Raw genomic sequence first — 19,796 nt, 5'->3', positions numbered from 1 at the left:
TGATTTTGAATCTTGACTCTTCTTAAATTTTAAATTCAATCTGGGTTTTCAAAACCCAGATCCATCTTCAAAAGTCCCATTTGGACTTTCAAAACCCAAATCCAAAGTTAGATCAACTTGGATCCAATTTTCTAAAATACAATTCTACTTTTGGATCTTAGACTTCAGATCCAAATTGCATCATGAATTCCAGATCTTAGATCCAACTCCATCTTAAGATCCAGAACCCAATTCATCTTGGATCTCAGATTACAGATCCAAATTCTATTTAGGATTCAAAATCAATCTTACTTTGGATCTCAGACTTCAAATCCAAATCCATTTAGGATTCAGATCCTCATTCCCCTTTTGGATCTCAGATTACAGATCAAAATTCCATTTAGGATCCAGATCCTCATTCTACTTTGGATCTCTAATTACAGATCCAAATTCCATTTAGGATCCAGAACCCAAATCTACATTTGGATCCCAGACTTCAGTTCCAATTCCATCTTAGGGTCCAGAGTCCAACTCTATCTTGGATCTCAGATTTCAGATCCAAAAACCATCTTGGATTTCAAACCTTGAATCCAATTTCATTCAAAATTTTAGATCCAAATTCCACTTTAATTCCAACTCTTAAAACCAATTCCACTTCATTCCATATTTCAAATCAAGTTCCCATTTCAGATCCTAAATTCAAAATTCAACTTTGAATTCTATTCAGAATCCAGATCTTGGATTCGGATTTCATCTTGAAATTCCAACTTCTAAATCAACTCCATTTCTCAATTTTTTCCCAATTCTATCTTTCCTTCTGATTCAATTTTATTTTCATTTCGATTCAAAGTCCATTTATGACTTTGAAAATTCATTTCTTCTTCTTTTATCTCAAAAACTTCAAAATCATTTTCCAAAAATCCAGATTTATTTTCCCAAGCTCTTGATTATTCTAAAAAACTTAGAACTTCAAATTTTAAGTTCTAAGTTAGAAATCATTTCTTCACTTTATCAGATTCATCTCAGAAACACTTGGGAATTCTTCAAAACATTTTCAAAAAGAGCATACATTTTTGCACTGCACATGCATGATTCTTTGTGCATCTAGACTTAGAATAATTTTCTTAGATAATTTCTTAGCAAAGCAAAAAGGCATCAATTCGACCCTTGGTTCGATTACCCCTGGTAAAGGCGCCAGGAACGGTCGAACCTCGTACCGACGAGCGGATCCCGTCTCCCAGTTTTCCTGCAAATATTTCAAAAATGGAGGCGAGTTATTTCAAATATTTTCAAAATTAAGGTCAAGTGAGACCCGCAAAAGAGTTCCTCTTCTCTCTTCTTTTCTTTTCTTTTCTCTTCTCTTTTCTCTTTTTCGTCTTTTATTTTCTGCCTTTAGAAAGGAGGAGAATAGAGGTAGGAAAGAAAAAAGAGAAGGAAGAGAGAATATTACGAGAGGAAAAATTTTGCGATGATCACAGGTTTGGCGACCGTGATGGGACCTTGTCTCCGTCCGGTCGAATTTAATGTCTTTTCTTTTTGCTTTGATATTATCTAAGTCTTTATTCTACATATGTCAACTTCATTTCCATGAAAACCTTAGGAGCCTAGACTTTGTCCTAAGCTGACATCATTGCATATAGGATCTAAGTATGGTTTGGTAGGACCATATTGAGGAGATTATTCCATGCTCACATTAGACTTAGGTCTTAAATACAATTCTCCTCAATTCTAAGGATTGAATGCAAAACAATGTATGCAAGTGTATGCTTCTCTTCATTTTAACCTATCTCTTTAGGACTTGCATTAGAGCCATCTGATTTTTTGCATGTTGAGCATATTTTGAAAACCTTCCTACCTATATTGTCCCGGTCTTCACGTTGCTGGGCTGTCTCACTGAACCATAGTTCGGGAGAGAGCCTCACAACTGGACCACTTATTCGGGTTTGCGCCCCCCCTACCACGTACCTAAGGGTCATAGTCTGAGGTATATCGGTAGGTGCTCAAGGATGTTGGGAAGCCATTACCTTAGAACCGGAGGAATATTTCTATGCCACGTACTTCAAGCTTCGGCTTAGGTATATCGGCGTATCTTGATTGGAATCATATGATCTGAACCCTAGAGTTAGGATTAAGGTCCTACAAGCCATTTCAAATATTGCATTTAGAGTCAGCCTCTAGGGAGTGCTATTTGTGCATCCTTGCTTGTCTATTTGTAAATTGTGTAATGTTTTATATTTCCCCTATATATATTTTTCTAACCCTGGGTATATATTATTCAAAATTTCCTCTTTATTTTAAAACCCAGGTGTATTTTCCTTTTCTTCTCTTGATTTCTTCTAATTCTTTTTTTATCCTGCCTGCAATTCTTCAAAAAATTTCTTTTCTATATTCCATTCCCTACCTTCATTTACAATAAAACATCTTTTTGTCAGGATATGTCCTTTTCAAAATTTATCTTTATTCACATTTTACTTGTCTATCCTTTTCCAGAAAAACAATGCGGTTGTCGTAAATTTTGGTGACAACCCAATCCCTCGTAATGGGATGTTTTCATATTCAAAATTATGATTTCCTCATTTATTAAAATTTCTTCCTAGATCTTTTCTAAAAAAGCCCGTTTATGCTCTACAGAGAGCATCGACGCTATCAGTTGAGTCAGGCAAAACTCAGGAGATTACGCTGCTCTAACATCCCAGTTATAAGCGGAAAGAGTAAGGAATGGATTCTCAAAAGTTTGTCAAAAGAGGGGTTCAGGACAGCAAAAGTGAGATCGATCCCGCGATATATCAATTATTCAAAAAGATGATGGTGGAGATATTATCTGAGCAAGCTGAAGCTAGTTGCAGAAAAGCTCCCACAGAAGAAAAGGCACCTGTCACTTTCCCCATGGATAAGCGCAGCAATATCGATATAGGAAATTCCAAAGCCAGCAGGAGCAGCCATCAAGACAACCAGGGCAGCTACTTGGGAGAACATAAAAGCCAGATTGGGAAATATTGTGAAAATCATGATAGACCTCTTCAATATAGTCCCCAGCAAAAAGGCAAGAAGCAAGAAGAACCAAAACGCAAGGATTGGAGCAGGGATCGAGATTTCACTCCTTTGGATGAGCCGCTCGACCAAATCCTCGAATACATGATGGCCAACGGATTACTCAGGCTCCCAAAAGCCGCCAGCCCTTCTACAGTCATGGGAAAATATATAGACCAGTTCTGCAGATACCATCAAGTAACAGGGCATGACACTGAGCATTGCTTCATCTTCAAGAATATAGTTCAAGACTGCCTTGATAAGAATCTCTTTGTCAAAAACGAAGAAGAAAAGCATCCGGATCTCCTAAACATGCAAGCTCAGTCCAGCTACCAGGCAAGGGTCAGTGCTCAGCAGAAGCCAAACAAGTCAAAGAAAGCAAAGCATGAAGGCTGGGGTTATGATCGTCAGCTTACCCCTCTAGGTCAGCCGATCGAAGAAGTTCTCCAATACCTGCTCGAGAAAGAAATGATCAAGCTCCCAAAACAGGATGATCCCTCTATCACCAAAGGGAAATGGAAGAACCGCTTTTGCAAATTTCATCGAGCAAGGGGGCATGACACGGAGCGCTACTTCGTCCTCAAAAACATTGTGCAGGATTACATTGATAAAGAGCTTCTGGTACCAGAAGAAGGAGAAGAGCAGCCTGCAGTTTCAGCCGGACCTTTTTCAGACCAATCAGAGAATTGAGAATGTCAAGAATTTTTCACTTTCATCCCTTTCTGTTAGTCGCTTTGTAGAGGCAAGTCAGCCCAATCTTTGTGATTTCTTTCTAGTTAAAATACTTGTAAATATTCAGTTCTGTCATCAACTTTTGCTTATCAATGAAATGTCGATTTTCTTTATATCTTTGATATTCAATATTTTCTTCCTTTTGCTATATTGAGGCATTAAAATTTCTTTTTCAAAAATTCGGGACAATCCTGACATCATTCATGAGAGAAATGATATTACCTATGAGGGTCTTTCAAAAATCATGAAAATTTTAGTTCATATATTTTATTACAAAGATCAACCCTTGCGTTGATCATATTTTCTGAAAACTGATTTCGAATTATCACATTTCAAAGATCAACCCTTGTGTTGATCATATTTTCCAAAGAATTGACTTCGAATCATTACATTCAAAGATCAACCCTTGTGTTGATCATATTTTCAAAAATTGACTTTGAATCATTACATTCAAAGATCAACCCTTGTGTTGATCATATTTTCTAAAAATTGGTTTCAAACCATTACATTCAAAGATCAACCCTTGTGTTAATCTCATTTTCCAAAATTTGATTTCATTACATTCAAACATCAACTCTTGTGTTGGTCATATTTTCCTAAAAATTGATTTCAAATCATTTGCATTCAAAGATCAACCCTTGTGTTGATCTCATTTTCCAAAATTTGATTTCATTACATTCAAACATCAACTCTTGTATTGATCATATTTTCCTAAAAATTGATTTCAAATCATTTGCATTCAAAGATCAACCCTTGTGCTGATCTCATTTTTCCAAAAATTTGATTTTATTGCATTCAAAGATCAATCCTGGTGTTGATTATGTTTTCTAAAAAATTGATTTCAAATCATTGCATTCAAAGATCAACCCCTGTGTTGATCATATTTTCTAAAAATTGATTTTGAATCATTGCATTCCAATATCAACCCTCGGGTTGATCATATTTTCTACAAATTGATTTTCAAATCATTGCTTCAAAAAATTAACCCTCATGATGATCTCTCATGAATGATCCCCTTTCAAAGATTAGCTCTCGTGGTTAATCCTTCCTTCCAAAATGATTTTCTCGTCATCTTCTCTCATTTTAAAAGATTCCACATGCAGGCAGGATCAAATTCTTTTCTCAACTTCTATCAACCTTTTGTTTATCCATTTTTATCAGTTTTATCGATTTTTATTCATTTTTATTATTATTTATCCATTTTATTAATTCTCCTTGATTCTTATTTTCAAAAATTACCCTTTCAGGCTAAGGGATAAACCTGATGCCTCTTGCCCATGAGGTATTTCTTTTTCCTTCTTTTCTTTCTTTCCCTTCCCCCTTCAGGTTAAGGGATAAACCTGAAACCACATCCTACGAGGTTCTTCTTTCTTCATGATAAAGGATAGTCCTGAATGTCTTTCTCTTTTAAAGCTTCATTAATCTCTGCTAAATCTTTTTCTTCATCCAATTTTATCAATTTTATTTCTTAATTAAATTTTAATTCTCTCAAATTCTTTATCAAAGCTTTTTCATCAACTTTTGCCTAAATTTTATTCCCTTCCCATTCAGGATAAGGGGGTAATCCTGAAACCCCTCATAGGAGCAACAATGCTACCTGTGAGAATTCTTTTACAAAGATTCTTTTCCATAAAATTTCCTTGATTCTTCTCTTTTGTCAAATCTTCCATCAATTTCTATCTCTTCTCATCAATTCTTTTTAAAATTTTATTTTCTCCCCAGTCGAGATAAGGGGGCAATCAGATCACTTGCAAATAAATTTAGTCCTCTAAATGGTCATTCTCAAATCCCAGGTCCGGTCCTCGCACTGGCAAAATTTTTCAAAATCTAATCTTTTAATTAAAAACTTTCTGTCAGAAACCCGAGTTCTCACTCGGGCTTCTCCCTTTATTCTTTCGTTCGAAGTTCTGAGTTCCGACCAGGACTTCCTTTTGAATCCAATCCTCGCATTGGAAATCCTTCATTCCTTTGAAAATCTGAGTTTCAACTCGGGTTTCTCTTCTATTATTTTCAGTCGAAGTTCTGAGTTCCGACCAGGACTTCCTTTTGAATCCAATCCTCGCATTGGAAATCCTTCATTCCTTTGAAAATCCGAGTTCCAGCTCGGGTTTCTCTTCTATTATTTTCAGTCGAAGTTCTGAGTTTCGACCAGGACTTCCTTTTGAATCCAATCCTCGCATTGGAAATCCTTCATTCCTTTGAAAACCCGAGTTCCAGCTCGGGTTTCTCTTCTATTATTTTCAGTCGAAGTTCTGAGTTCCGACCAGGACTTCCTTTTAAATCCAATCCTCGCATTGGAAATCCTTCATTCCTTTGAAAATCCGAGTTCCAGCTCGGGTTTCTCTTCTATTATTTTCAGTCGAAGTTCTGAGTTCCGACCAGGACTTCCTTTTGAATCCAATCCTCGTATTGGAAATCCTTCATTCCTTTGAAAATCTGAGTTCCAGCTCAGGTTTCTCTTCTATTATTTTCAGTCGAAGTTCTGAGTTCCGACCAGGACTTCCTTTTGAATCCAATCCTCGCATTGGAAATCCTTCATTTCTTTGGAAATCCGAGTTCCAGCTCGGGTTTTTCTTCTATTATTTTCAGTCAAAGTTCTGAGTTCCGACCAGGACTTCCTTTTGAATCCAATCCTTGCATTGGAAATTCATCATTTCTTCTTACCCCTTCAGGTTAAGGGATAAACCTGATGCCTCCTGCTAACGAGGTATTTCTTTCCTTCTTTCCCAATTCAGGATACGTGGATAAATCCTGAAAACAGACCACATGCAGTTAGGATGTGATGGTCCATTGAATTCAGAATTTCTCATCAAATTTTACTTTCTTAGCTCATCTTCACAACTCAGTCCTCGCACTGGTTATTTCTCAAATTTTTCAATCACATATTGAGCTCACTTGGAGGATCCGGTCCTCGCTCAAATAACTTTCTACATTCAATCTTTTGATCAAAATCCTTTCTTCTACCAAAATTCGAGTTCTGATTTAAAAACTCCCAAAAGCTGATGTATTTCAAATGTCCCAGTTTTTACTGGTCAAGTATTTCAAACGTCCCAGTTTTTACTGGTCGGGTATTTCAAACGTCCTAGTTTTTACTGGTCAGGTATTTCCGAAAAGATCCAACAACTTGTTGGTCATATATTTCAAACGTTCCAGCTTCTCGCTGGTTAGGTATTTCAAACGTCTCAGCTTTTGCTGGTCAGGTATTTCAAAAGATCCAACACTCGTTGGGCATGTATCTCAAACGTTTCAGCTTCTTGCTGGTCAAGTATTTCAAACGTTCCAGCTTTTGCTGGTCAGGTATTTCCAAAAGATCCAACACTCGTTGGTCATGTATTTCAAACGTTCCAGCTTTTCGCTGGTCAGGTATTTCAAACGTCCCAGCTTCTGCTGATCAGGTATTTCAAAAGATCCAACACTTGTTGGGCATGTATTTCAAACGTTCCAGCTTCTTGCTGGTCAGGTATTTCAAACGTTCCAGCTTTTTGCTGGTCAGATCCAACACTCGTTGGTTATATATTTCAAACGTCCCAGCTTCTCGCTGGTCAGGTATTTCAAACGTCCCAGTTTTTGCTGGTCAGGTATTTCAAAAGATCCAACACTCGTTGGGCATGTATTTCAAACGTTCCAGCATTTTGCTGGTCATGTATTTCAAACGTTCCAGCTTTCGCTGGTCAGGTATTTCCAAAAAAGATCCAACACTCGTTGGTCATGTATTTCAAACGTTCCAGCTTTTCGCTGGTCACGCATTATAAACGTTCTAGCTTTTCGCTGGTCACGCATTTCAAACGTCCCAGCTTTGCTGGTCATGCATTCCCAAAAAGGACTCAGCTTTTGGTCGTGTATTTCAAAAAGTCCCAACTCACAATTTTCGAGCTCCCAAATCAACCTATTTTCCATAAATCAGACTTTCAGCTTGTGATTTCTCCATTCTATCATTTTCAAACCTTCATATCTCCAAATCTCTCAAGATTATCAATTCTCCAACCTCTTGGTACAATGTTTTCAAAAAATCCATCATTTTCTCAACCCTCGGGTTATAATCTCCCAATTTCGATCATTCTCAATCTTTTTATTAAAACCCAGTTTTTCATAACCATTCGCGTATTTCCCAAAAGACCCAACGCTCGTTGGTCATATATTTCCAAAATGTTCCAGCATTATTGTTGGTCATGTATTCTAAATGTTCCAGTTCTACTGGTCACGTATTTCAAAAGGTTCCAGCTTTTCGTTGGTCACGTATTTCAAAGGTTCCAGCTTTCGCTGGACAGGTACTTCAAAAGATCTCAACGTCTATTTGTCATGTATTCCAAAAGGTTCCAGTTTTCGCTAGTCATGTATTTCGAAAAGGTTCCAGCTTTCGCTGGTCATGTATTTCAAAGGTTCTAGCCTTCGCTGGTCATGTATTTCAAAGGTCCCAGCTTTTGTTGGTCATGTATTTCCAAAATCGAAGATTGCAACTCAAGTTCTCATCAAAATCTATATTGAATGATTATTTTACAAAAAATTCGTGAAAACTTTGCCAATTTGCTAAAAGCATTTGTTGATTCTAAAAGTCTGACTACACAAAAAGAATTTCCTCATATTACCTCTAATATTTCCTTCAAAAAGGTGAAACCTTTTGCGAAAAAGAGGTAAAATTCAAATCTTTTCCTGTTGATCAACCAAAAGGATGTAAGAAAATGTCCTCGATATGATCAATGAAAGAAATCTTCAATGATGTTGAAAAGCCAGAAGCGAATTGATATTGATCTTGGCTATGGCGCATGTTTTAAAATGTCTTTCTGGCAATCAGGCAGTGAAAATATCTTGAGCTATAAAAAGAATCCACTCAAGCCCATATCTTCTCATTTTCGTTTAAAAAGTTGCAATCAAATATCCGCAAAAGGGATCTCTCAATTGTCGTCAAGATGAAGGCGAATTAAGCGAGTAGACCCCCGGGGCCAAAGAAGATTTGAAACATCTCCAAGATGACGGAGTTTGTGACGGATCCTTCCAGGGAAAGTTCAGATCACCGTCGAGATGAAGGCGAGTGTGATGAACCTACCGACAAACCCTAAAAGATATTTGATTTCTGCTATCATCTAAAGACCTTTTGAGTCAGTGAGATCAATAGAATCCCTGAGATAAAAGAAGGATCAGAGCATCTCCAAGATGAAGGAGTTTGTGACGTGCCCTTCCCTGAAAAAAGAGAAAAAAGTCAGGACATCCAAATGAAGAATGATGAGAAAAACCCGAGAAAGCCCAATGACTCAAAAAGAGTGCAAAAAGATCATCGTGGGAAAACACCCAGATATCAAACTGCCAAAGTTGCCAGAAGTCATCTTTTCTCATACAAAAGTCTTTGATCAATATCTCTTCACTTCCTACTTTTATGAAATTAAGAATATTGCTTTTATTCTCATATCAAAGAAATGGATAGCTTCTTTGAAGAAAATCATCAGTGCTAAATTTTTGAATTTGACTCTTAAAACCGAGGAGCTAACCTCATTAGAGGAAATACTCTAGGTAAAAGAGGGAATATCTTTGCACATACATGCACATTTAGAAGCATCTGAATCTGCTATGATTTTATCTTATTGGCAACATTTTTTAGCTATTTCAAGAATTAAATAAACATTCAATATTCATTTTGATGCAACCTAGCGTTGTTTGTATTTCTCAAAAAGAGTTGCCTCAGAAGAAGTATCTCTTCCTGTCCCATCACGGTTTTCTCATTAACGAATTTCGTATGGGTGACCCACTCAGGATAAGGGTCAAACCTGAACCATTTGCGAAAGATCATTTGATTTCAAAAGCTATTTCAGTCTCAGCAATGAGACGCCCAATTTCTTCTCCCTTTTTAAAATCTTTAGGGACTCTATATTTCCTCCTTTCGCGAAAACCCCTCTCGGATTTGTTCGTCCAAATTCTGAAGGTCCCATCGTGCTTTCTCCATTTTTTTGAGAAACATGTATGGTAGATTTCCCCCACTCAGGATAAGGGTTAAACCTGAACCATTTGTGAAAGATTCTTTGATTTCAAAAGCTATTTCAGTCTCAGCAATGAGACGCCCAATTTCTTCTCCTTTTCAAAGCTTTAGGGACTCTATATTTCCTCCTTTCGCGAAAACCCCTCTCGGATTTATTCGTCCAAATTCCGAAGGTCCCATCGTGCTTTCTCCATTTTTTTGAGAAACCTGTATGGTAGATTTCCCCCACTCAGGATAAGGGTTAAACCTGAACCATTTGCGAAAGATTCTTTGATTTCAAAAGTTATTTCAGTCTCAGCAATGAGACGCCCAATTTCTTCCCTTTTTCAAAGCTTTAGAGAACCCTATATTTCCTCCTTTCGCAAAAACCCCTTTCGGATTTGTTCGTCCAAATTCCAAAGGTCCCATTATGGTTTTCTCCATTTTTGAGAAACCTGTATGGTAGATTTCCCCCACTCAGGATAAGGGTTAAACCTGAATCATTTGCGAAAGATCATTAATTTTAAAAGCTATTTCAGTCTCAGCAATGAGACGCCTTATTTCTTCCCCTTTTCAAAGCTTTAAGGACTCTATATTTTCTCCTTTCGCAAAAACCCCTCTCGGATTTGTTCATCCAAATTCCGAAGGTCCCATCGTGCTTTCTTCATTTTTGAGAAACCCATATGGTAGATTTCCTATCCAGATTAAGAGTTAACCCGGAACCTCGCTTCGTGAGGTATCTTCCTTGCAGGTTTGGGTTAAACCTGAGTCACATTCCAATGAGATTCCTCGTTTTTGATGAGATGTTTTCTTCCAGTCCCACCATGGTTCTTCCCATCAAGGAACCCATGCTTCATATATTCCTCCAAGAAAGGATCATACTCGAGCTTCATTTCACAAGGCCTTTTCCAAAATGTCCCATCAAGGTACTCATGTATTCCTTCCCTCATTTCCAAATTCATTTTTTATATATTTTCGTCCCATCCAGGTTAAGGGCTAAACCTAAATCATTCCAAAAAGAGTATCTTGTCTCACCCATGAGACCTGATCAAAATTTTCATTTCCCACCATTTCAGAATTTTCATCTAAAAGTCCCATCACGATTTCCTCATTTTCTACTCAATCATATCATCTTCGAGGATTTCGTCTCCCAAAACTATTCAGGATAAGGTTTCAAAGCCTGAAAAACCATATTTTTAAAATAATTCTTCCACACCCAGTTCAGATCTGCTGACTGGGGCATTTTTAAAATTTGGAGTGTTGTCTTTGCCACTAAGCTCGGCTCCCAACCGGCTTAGTAACAAAGAGGGCATCTGTGAACACCGCAAATTTTTCAAAGTTTTGTAAAAATGACTCTTTTGCCCCTAACCCCGTTTTCTGAGAAAATCAAGTCATTTCTTCGGATTCTCTGAATTAAATTCCATAAAACTATATTCAAAATCAACTCCGGATCCGAATCCAATACTTTAAATCCATATTTTTTCAAAATCCGGATCAAAACCCATTTCTGAAGAAATTTCCTCAAAATAGCTTTTAAAAATTCTCAGAAAAATCCCTTTTTGTAAATATTTTTATAAAAACACGAAAATTAGTTTTGACCTTTTGGTTTCTCTTAAAAATATAGGATTTTTATTTTAAAAAATATAAAAAATTTGAAAAATACACCAAAAACCAAAACAAATTGGAAAATTTTTGAGAAGGAGCAAATAAGTTTAAACTTTTAAAATAATTTTGCTAAAAACCTCGGGAGCCCCCCTCTTTGTAAAATCTCGAAAAAGCAAAGGGGATCCTCTGCAATTTTGTCTTTTAGGGTTTTAAAAATCCTTCGTAAGAAAAGGAAGAAGGCGAAAAAATCGCCCTCTCACCTCTTTCCCCTTTTTGCAAAACCACCGGAAATCCTTCCTCAATCGCCCTCCATTTCCCCCCTCGATCCTCCACCTTTGATCTCCAACGACCCTTTTCACGAACCTTCTTCATCCTCCTTAAAAGGGCACTCAAGGAAACCCTAAAGGCCATCCGTTTCCACCCTTCCCCCTCTCTCTTTCCTTCAGAAGAATCGTTTCTTCACCCCAACATCCATTCTTCACTTCTCCACTCCACCATCCATCATTAGACGAGGATCGAACTCCACCATCGGATTCCCCCATTACAACCGATTTCCCTTAGAGAAGTCTCTTTTCTCCTCTCACTCTCGACCGAGTGAAGAAGACTCTGTGGAAAGGAGAAGCAAGCCAGTCTTCCCCCATTATCATTCTGCCTGAAAGGAAGTCTGTAGCAGAGATCCCCTCTCCTTCAAAATCCCTGTGAAATTCACGGAAGATCATCTCACGGCTGATGTCGTGGGCAATTTTATGAAGGCCCAGATCATTATACAGGTTTCATCATTATGTTCCAGCATAAGCAAAGAGGTTTCATACATGGGGGCGCGTCAATGGAAGTTTGAACTTGTTAAGAGCAATTGGTGATATGGAATTCAAGCAGAATAATTTTTTATCAGCCGATAAAAACTTCTTTTACAACCAATCCTGATATAAACACTATTGAGATTTGTGATGATGACGATTTTGTTGTGTTAGCATGTGATGGCATTTGGGATTGCATGTCAAGCCAACAACTGGTGGATTTCATCCATATAAACATGGATCCCACTCTCTCGGCTGTTTGTGAAAGAGTACTTGATCGGTGTTTGGCACCAACAGCTAGCGGTGAAGGGTGTGACAACATGACAATGATTATTGTGCAGTTCAAGAAGCCCATCTGTCCTACTGCAAGGGCTGAGGTTTCTTCCCAGTTCGAGTGAGACCAAGCCATTAAAGTTATGCTCATAAGCAGTAGCGGCTGACTCTACACTGGTCCAACTTTTGTTAAAAAGGCCGTTCTCCTGACGTCTTCATTACTATAACTAATGCATATAGTACTCTATGGTATGACTGAAGCAACGATCTGTCTGAGTCAAAGGAGTACGTCTTCTCAAAGTTAAGAGGTACCCATATTGAGTGTGAAGCTTTTTTTGGGGGGGGCCTTTTCAGGCCTGAATCAAGAATCATCCAACCATCATCATCATCAGCCACATTGCATCCATGCACATTGCTGCCATACCCCATTTCCATCATGTGCTTTCATTAAGTTATACAGTAACTCATCGCCATTTTCACCTCATTGCACTGTGAGCACTCCAACATCTATTTTAGCAGCATTTTTTATCATAGTAGCATTCACCTGTGGATTATCTCACTGACTCATGCCATCTCTTCATCAGTTGTTTTCTATTAGGAGGAATACATGATTAGGATGGGTTAGCGGCAGTTTTTCTGCCCCGTTAGTTTGTGCAGAAGTCTCCTTAGCAATTGTTCACATGTATTCTAGAAGGAGAAGATAAAAGAAAAAAAAAGAAAAAAAGAGAACCTGGATCCTGGTTACATTTCCTGCAGTAGCATCCTTTATATTCTTTTATCAGTTAATCATTTTAGAAAAATTGACTGAAAACATGAAATATAGAAGTTGGCTTGCACTTAATTCTGCTTCATTTACATTTGTTATGTAAAGATGTAATTTTTTTTTTTGCTTCAATCGTTTTGTTGAAAGTATTTAGCAAGCATGATCCCTTTACATACATATGAATATAACTGAGGTTTCACACTGTCAAAAGGGGCACCTTGGATCCTCATTGGTCAAAACCCCTTCTTGTAGTAGCTTTGATTCCCTGTAAATAGGCAGTCAAGATGGTAATTTATCACCTTTAAGTAATTGGTTCAGGATGATGAGCTACATTTTTTTTTTATCATTATGATACCTTAAGGCAGCAATACAGCCCTCTTATGGTTTGATGACACCATATTCACAGCACCCATTGTATGTCATCTTCCCCACATGATTGGTGTTTTCCTTAATACCTACAGCATGCTGACTGTAACCACTTACTATAACTTTCTGCATCACTCTATTATCTCACTATTGTGATGCTGTTTACGGTAGCAGAGGTATGCCCTGTTGAAATACAGCAGGCCCAATTCCACTATAGCCACTATACTCTTCACAGACATCCATAGCAGTTTGAGACTGCTGTAACATTCCACCATCCTGTCTACAGCCACCCTGTGACTATGTCCCTGCAGTCAGTCCCTTACCTACAGCCACTCATCATGTCATCCCATTTTCAGTTGTACTGTACTCTGTTCCATAGCATTTGCAGCATTCACATACTTATCACCCTTTATCACTTCTTGTTTTTAACTTACCTATACCACCATGTTTTACTCACAGCAGCATCCCAGCATAATTTCCATTCTTAGCACTCACTGCACCATTACCCTCTGCATTACCTCATAACCTTTAGACTTCCAGCCTAGATGGTTACCATTCACCTTAAATGTCATTATAGCCCATTTCCAGCTATCTCATTTTCCAAAGTTCGATATGTCATAACACATGCAGGGGATGTCATAATTATATGTTTTGGGTCTTGATTGGTAATGCAACCTTATATTATTTCTAGATAGTAGGTTCATGTGCATTGTAACCTCCTCATTTCTAAATGTCTTCCATAAACATGATTAACACTTGTACTTTTTCATCATCTTTGTCAAGTACTAACCCTGTTTTGCAGGAAATATGTGGATAAAGTCATCATTTGAAGTTGTAAAATTAAATTCATATGTTGTAATAGCTAGATTTGAATGAAAATTTACATTTCCTGCTTTAGGTAGAATGAATGAGCATCGTAAAAACATGAATTGCTTGTTTTTCATGCATTTTTGCCTTTATTTCTCAAATTCTCATAAATGGCAACACGAATGGCACGTGCACCATTTCGTAGGAGGTAATTGATACTAAGTTGATGATTCACATCAATGGCCATAGTCAGGGTGTGGACAAAACTTAGCATTTTTATCTTTTACAAAATAACACTGAATCCACACTGGATCCATTTTCAAAATTCATCAGATTTTCCTTAAATATTTTGTTCTTTTATCAGATTTTAACTTAAAATTAACTCAAAATATATACCAATGGCCATAGTCAGGGTATATTGAGAGTTAATTTCATTTTAAATTCTGTAAAAGCACCAAAAATGCATTTTATTCTTCACTTGAATTTAAATGTAGTTATTACATAATACATTCAATGACCATAGTCAGGAATGTATTATGTCTTCAACTTCATTTTAATTCATTTAAAGAATGGGATAGCTTTTTCCAAAATTCCAAATTCAAAAATCTTTAAATTCATCTCATCATTTAGGGTAGAATTGCATCATTTTTCAAAATTCTTTTTCAAAAACCCAAGTGATTTTGAACCTCTTTCTTCAAATTTCTATTTCAAATTCCAAGTTTATCTCAATTTCAAAGTCCAATTTGACTTTGGAATTTCAGAATCATTTCATATTCAAACTTCAAAATTCCAACTCAATTCAAAATTCAATTTCAAAGTTCAATTTAACTTTGAAGTTTCTGATTCATCTTCAAATTCAAAAATAAATTTTTATCTTCTTATCTTCAAATTCAAAAATCACAAGTTTGAGATTGATTTTGAATCTTGACTCTTCTTAAATTTTAAATTCAATCTGGGTTTTCAAAACCCAGATCCATCTTCAAAAGTCCCATTTGGACTTTCAAAACCCAAATCCAAAGTTAGATCAACTTGGATCCAATTTTCTAAAATACAATTCTACTTTTGGATCTTAGACTTCAGATCCAAATTGCATCATGAATTCCAGATCTTAGATCCAACTCCATCTTAAGATCCAGAACCCAATTCATCTTGGATCTCAGATTACAGATCCAAATTCTATTTAGGATTCAAAATCAATCTTACTTTGGATCTCAGACTTCAAATCCAAATCCATTTAGGATTCAGATCCTCATTCCCCTTTTGGATCTCAGATTACAGATCAAAATTCCATTTAGGATCCAGATCCTCATTCTACTTTGGATCTCCAATTACAGATCCAAATTCTATTTAGGATCCAGATCCTCATTCCACTTTGGATCTTCGATTACAGATCCAAATTCCATTTAGGATCCAGAACCCAAATCTACATTTGGATCCCAGACTTCAGTTCCAATTCCATCTTAGGGTCCAGAGTCCAACTCTATCTTGGATCTCAGATTTCAGATCCAAAAACCATCTTGGATTCCAAACCTTGAATCCAATTTCATTCAAAATTTCAGATCCAAATTCCACATTAATTCCAACTCTTAAAACCAATTTCACTTCATTCCAGATTTCAAATCAAGTTCCCATTTCAGATCCTAAATTCAAAATTCAACTTTGAATTCTATTCAGAATCCAGATCTTGGATTCGGATTTCATCTTGAAATTCCAACTTCTAAATTAACTCCATTTCTCAATTTTTTCCCAATTCTATCTTTCCTTCTGATTCAATTCTATTTTCATTTTGATTCAAAGTCCATTTATGACTTTGAAAATTCATTTCTTCTTCTTTTATCTCAAAAACTTCAAAATCATTTTCCAAAAATCCAGATTTATTTTCCCAAGCTCTTGATTATTTAAAAAACTTAGAACTTCAAATTTTAAGTTCTAAGTTAGAAATCATTTCTTCACTTTATCAGATTCATCTCAGAAACACTTGGGAATTCTTCAAAACATTTTCAAAAAGAGCATACATTTTTGCACTGCACATGCATGATTCTTTGTGCATCTAGACTTAGAATAATTTTCTTAGATAATTTCTTAGCAAAGCAAAAAGGCATCAATTCGACCCTTGGTTCGATTACCCCTGGTAAAGGCGCCAGGAACGGTCGAACCTCGTACCGACGAGCAGATCCCGTCTCCCAGTTTTCCCGCAAATATTTCAAAAACGGAGGCGAGTTATTTCGAATATTTTCAAAATTAAGGTCAAGTGAGACCCGCAAAAGAGTTCCTCTTCTCTCTTCTTTTCTTTTCTCTTCTCTTTTCTCTTTTCCGTCTTTTATTTTCTCCCTTTAGAAAGGAGGAGAATAGAGGTAGGAAAGGAAAAAGAGAAGGAAGAGAGAGAATATTACGAGAGGAAAAATTTTGCGATGATCACAGTTCTCTTAGCCAACTGAACAACAACCTTACACTTCTGCTTATCATCGACAAGATGTCTCATACCATCCTGCCAACATCTTGCTTCTGTGATCGGCCAGCCACACTTCAGCTGCGCAAAATTACGTAACCAAGATAAACCATTATTGTCCTCTACAGTGTCGCACACAATGAAGAACAAGGTCTCCGTGAATCTTTCTGCTCTGATGTCAATTTGTCACGGACTTACTTTTCTCAATAAGCCAGTGTGGTGTGACAGTCCTTCCTTACCGCTGCAAGCCTTTCTATCACTCTGTCACGGGCATAGAATGTTTCACAAACTCGCAACACGTCAAGCTGGTCAGTCTAACGGCCAAAGGCCGCGTACCAACATGTTTTCATGTGCTGAATCATTTTCATTGACCCTGCGCACCACTCCGTGCGCAGATGCCTAGTGGAAGCTGATCAAGCGCATTTCTGAATGTGCATTTCATGTAGTTCATGCCTCTTAGTGCATAGGCGTCTCATACCAGCTATCACTTCCGAAAGAGACACAAACTTTGCCTTAGCCTTGCGTGCCATGAAGCGTATTGCAACTCCATACACACAACATAGCAAAATCTCACCACTGAAGGAACAAGACCTTGCAGCCCCCAGTCTGAATACCAGTTGATGATTGAACACCATAGCAAAGAGCACCACACAGACTCATTCGTCGGTGCCAAAGCATTCACTCGCCTAGCCCCGAGTCAACATGCTCGGTTAGAATTACCTAAGGTGATTCCTGGAGAAATTAGCCCTAACTCACATGCACCGCCATGCATCCAACCGCTACGTATAGAAAACTCTTACAAGCCAAGAGGTCCTTAACCAAATCTTCAAAGGCAATATCCTCTGATTCGCTGGCACTGCTTAACCGAACAACGCTCCACATTTGTATTGCCACACAACAATGCACTAACGATGATATTGATGTCTATCATATGTCGTGTTATCACCGTACGTCACCGATCAAGTGAACGCATATCACGTGTTTCTATACTCGATGCATTTTTCACTCAGTAGAACTCCGCACTGCAAATGCCCCATTCTGAAAGATCAGCCCGGGATAATGACAATTCTAGGTATTAGTCATCAAATTAATGTGGTATGATATTATATTATTTACCAACTTTTTTAGATTTCCTATTGATTTAAGGAAGGTTTTCTCAATCAGACATGATCGTGACAGATTATTATTTGCTATAGATGCTTCAGGTTAGGCAAATTTAATTGGTTAAATAAGTTTTACAAGAATAAGAAAAAACCAACAGCCATATGTTGCACCAATTAGTGCTAATAAAAATTTTCTTACCATATAGAAATAACCTAAAGCAAAGCATGCCCCCATATAAAGGGGATCATTATAAACAAAAAGTCCAATCAACCATTGACAAATTGCACCATACCTATGGTTTTTCATCATATAGTGCACTGGTATTTATAGCACCACACCACACCACCGATGATTATTTAATTATATGTGAAGTGAAAATAACACTAATATAAGAAATCTTTTAATATATAATTTTTTACAAGCTTAAAAAGATGTATTTAATGGTGACAATTAAAATATAATAGTAACTAAAATGTTTCAAAACTTGTTAGATGCAATATATATATAAGTAATGATATGATGCTTTAGGAGTACCTACGACCCGCCTAATAGAAGCTTTAGATAGTCTGTTTTAGTTGATCAGACCCTATAGATTATGATCTATAAGCATTATTTAGTAGAAAATAAGTTTTGGATCATGTGATTATAGTGTATATGTATGTTTTTTTATCAAAAATTCAAAACTTAAAAAGTCATACTTTTATGTCCAAAAAACATTATCCAATGCATGATTCCTATCAAATAAACTATGTTGAGTACACCCATAAGGATTAATTGAGAAGAAACAACCTACAACCATGATTTCTAGTATCTGGAAGTAGATACTCTAGGAGCACCATAGCATCTCTCTATATATAGTTGCCAGAAACAAGTGCGGGTACAAGGTGTTAGTGCTGGTACCCGAGGGTTGTAAACAGGGCCGTACCTATGTTTTATGGGGCCTGAGGCGGAGGGCAAAAAATGGACCTCCTATTAATAGCAGGAGTTCTAGGGTAGGGCCTCAAAAATTTTTGAGCCCCTATTAAAAATAGGGGCCCTAAAAATAGGTCTCCTATTAATAGTAGGAGTTTGGGGGTAGTGCCTCAGAATTTTTTGAGCCCCCTACTAATAGTAGGAGTTCGAGGGCAGTGCCTCCAATTTTTTTGGGGCCCCTAAATTTTTTTTGGCTCAGGGGCCCTGAGGACCAAGTCTCATTGGCCTCTTGACAGGTCCGGCTATGGTTGTAAATGTTTCAGGCATGTCTTCACTTGAAATGTGTATTGAGACAGTTTCAAAAGAATTTGTGGAGTTTTTTAATAAATATCGGTATGAAATATATATTATAATTTCATCAGATTGAGTAAAAAAACGTGCATCATCAGATCTCAACTAGATTGTACATGCAAATGATTGTAGTGGACGCGCGCACACACACATAATATATATATATATATATATATATATATATATAAGAGAGAGAGAGAGAGTCGATGTGCATACCATACTAGTGTAAACGAAAGCAATCTCGTGTGATTGCATTTTGAAGTTTATTAGACTTGATTGATGTGCATATCATGACTCGTTTGCCCTGCGTGTATGTATGTGTGTGTACACGGAACATTTGGCACGAGTAGAATCCGTCACACACTTGATGCGTTTTATCGCAATTCATTTGCCATAAAACGTTCTTTTCATCAATAAATTTTAACCTTTGCGTATATTTCAAAGGACGAAACTAGTTGTGAAATGCGTGTGTACGTCTCTCTCTCTCTCTCTCTCTCTCTCTCTCAGATAGAGAGTTTTATGACAGCGGAGTAGAAAGACGCGTCGTGGTATACTTTTGGTTTGAAAAGGCCAGATCACCAAAAAGCCAAAACTAACCCTTAAAATTTAGTCAACAATATAACCCACTTGCTGGTATTGTGTACCATGGTTCAGTCTAATATGACAATTTGCACTATTTTT

The 19,796-nt window shown here is 37.1% G+C and overlaps 1 pseudogene; it reads right to left on the bottom strand.

Annotated features, from left to right (window-relative positions):
• Positions 1–11,704, bottom strand: part of LOC149838621 (putative ribose-5-phosphate isomerase 3, chloroplastic) — a 35,444-nt pseudogene extending 23,740 nt beyond the window's left edge.
• Positions 11,705–19,796: the final 8,092 nt, after the last annotated feature.

Source organism: Nuphar pumila, chromosome 5 (genome assembly GCF_984573655.1).
Source record: "Nuphar pumila chromosome 5, dmNupPumi1.hap1.1, whole genome shotgun sequence".
NCBI lineage: Eukaryota > Viridiplantae > Streptophyta > Magnoliopsida > Nymphaeales > Nymphaeaceae > Nuphar > Nuphar pumila.
This window is presented reverse-complemented; position numbering and strand designations above follow the sequence as displayed.